The sequence below is a fragment of the Stegostoma tigrinum genome, chromosome 21, assembly GCF_030684315.1.
Source record: "Stegostoma tigrinum isolate sSteTig4 chromosome 21, sSteTig4.hap1, whole genome shotgun sequence".
In the NCBI taxonomy this organism is placed as follows: domain Eukaryota; kingdom Metazoa; phylum Chordata; class Chondrichthyes; order Orectolobiformes; family Stegostomatidae; genus Stegostoma; species Stegostoma tigrinum.
Genome location: NC_081374.1, coordinates 19,059,466 through 19,062,170, shown reverse-complemented (window position 1 = coordinate 19,062,170; position 2,705 = coordinate 19,059,466).

Sequence of the window (2,705 nt, the reverse complement as noted above, 5' to 3'; positions counted from 1 at the left end):
CTATTTAATGCTCTGAGGGACATTAATTGGATGAAAATAGATCTTCTCCACCTTACTCAGGAGGAAGTCCAATCTCCGCCAGCCACCAGTTTCTCCTTTGTCATAGCACCTCTCTAGTACCCTCAGTGCCACTAGCAGCAGTGGACAGGTTAGGGATTGCAAGTTGTCCCTAGAGTCTAAGACCACAACCAAGTAAGTATAAAGCCTTTAAGTGAGGAGGGAGGTGGGGATGGGAGAAGGGAGTATCTTCAGGGAGCAAACCATTTGGGGGACAGGCACGAAATGTTGAAGTGAGGCAGTCAAGGAAGGCATTCTTCCTTCCCAACCCAGCGTGAGCAGGGTCTCTCTGAGTCACCCCTGCCCTTGAACCTCTCTTGCCAATGCAATAATTATTGTTTGGTGGGAAAGAGTCATTATGTCATTAATAATTGGCCATTTAGGAGCCTGAATTAGGGCAAGAGCAGGACAGCCAACTGGCTAAAGTCACACCAATTCGATGATAAATTTGTGGAAATATGGGATGAGCGGGAGGGCTGATGGGAAGGAAACTGAGGAATTTTACGGGCTTCCCCAGTGCCTGGAGATCCATTTTAGAAGAAAAAGGGAAATCTCATTTTAGACTGAATGTGCAGGATACACGACAGAATGTGGCATACAATGTCACTACAGGCTTCCTTTCCTGTGGTCATGCAGAGGGAAAGGTGTTAAGAACAGAAAGTACTGGAGAAACTCAAAAGGTGTGGTAGCAGTTGTGGAAAGAAACTGCTGTGTGAGACTCTTCAAAGAAGACTCAAAACATTAAACCCTGTTCCTCTCTCCACAGATGCTGCCAGTCCTGCTGAGTTTCTCTCGCACCTTCTGTACTTGATATCTTTTCTTCTGCATAAACCAAGGATTTCAAATTTCTCACATCTACATTATTTTGATTTTGTTGCAGAAGTATTTTCTGGTCTTAGCAAGATGCCAGGCTCTGACTGACAACAGTTTACAATGTCAAATGAAATTATTCCCCATCATCTTAAGCATCAAATACTAAAGCTCCAACATGGTCAGTGGAGGTAACACATCAAGTGTCATCTGTAAGCACCCTATGTTTGAGGTGCACACCATTAACCACCATTAAAGCACCTACGTGAGAAGAGCAGTCTGGGTGTGATAGTGGAAGATTATGCCCCCAGCTGGAACTGTATTCCTGCACAAGTAAATTCCTGATGAACACGATAAACAAGGGTATGAAATTTAAATAAAAAACAAAATTACTGGATACTTACGTTCACAAGTGGCCCGCAATACTGTCCATGTTGAATCATTTTTACAGGTAACATATCTTGAAAATCCCTCCTTAAATTTGTAACCCTTGTGACACTGGTAAATCACATTTCTACCCACATTAAATGACGTCTGAGTAAGATATTTGCTCAATGGTGAGCCATGTTCCAATAGTGGAGGTTTGCCACAGGTACCTTAAAAAAAACCAAGTTCATAGCTACAGCTTTCAACAATGGAGTTACATGGTAAACAAATCCACATCTAGATTTCGGTTCTTTTAAAAAGAAATCAATCACAGCTTTTGTCTGTCTGAATCCATAGGCATTTTTTCCTGTTTCTCATCTGTCTTTGACTTAGACTGAAGAGTAATATTTATCGCAGAAAAGTTTGAATTAGTGAATTTGTATGAAGGAATGGGGAGAGGTAATACAAGTAAACCTGGATAATTTTAATGGGACTGCAAGAAAAGAAAGAACTGCAGATTCACTCACAGATATTTTAAGATAGGAGGACAAGATAATTGGAAACAAAACAAGTGGAGACGAGAAGAATGTTTGTGTGCAGCAGTTACAGTCTGGAACACGCTACCTGAAAAAAGGATGAAGGACACAAACTAAATGGTAATTTACAAAATTTACAAAAAGAAAGAGAATTGGATATGTGCCTGAAAAACAGGAGAATAAGGAAGACAGTTAGGTTAACTGGCTATCTCTGTCAAAGAACCAGCATAAACTTGCTACATCAATGACCTCCTGCCATATTCCACTGGCCACTTTTGTATGCCACATTTTTTACCATCATGTTTTTGCAGAATGCGATATAAATCAAGTGCAAGTCATTAATATATATCAAAAAGAGCAGAGATTCTAGTACTCACTACTGGAAAATGCCATGTTATACTTCCCTGCAATCTGATAAACTGTTCCCTGTTAATCTCTGTTTCCTGTTGCTTAGCCAGTTTATCATCCACTCTGCCATTGTACCATTAAACCCATTTAAAATTTTGCTAACAAATTCATTATGTACTGTTTTATAAAATAGTTTTAACGTCCATATATACAGAGCTAATTGCAATAACCACATCAACTCTTTCTGTAGCTTCTTCAAAGAACATATTCAAGATAGTCAAAGACATAAACAAATTCATGCTTATTTATATTTATTAGGACATATTTTACAAATATTTATCAATTTTATACTGAACTGTCATCTTTTAATGTAAAAAGATCTATTTTTCAGCTTCTCTAAGGACAAATAGATGACAATGTGAACTTTGTAAACATTTCCCTTGGGATTAGTTCAAATCATTCATCAAAATCTGCCTGCCATAATTGCACAATTGCACACAAAGCACGTACATGACTGCCACACAAGTCCTCTGAACTGGCGTCCCTGCACATTAAATCAAAGGCACAACTGATTGTCTTCCATTCTCT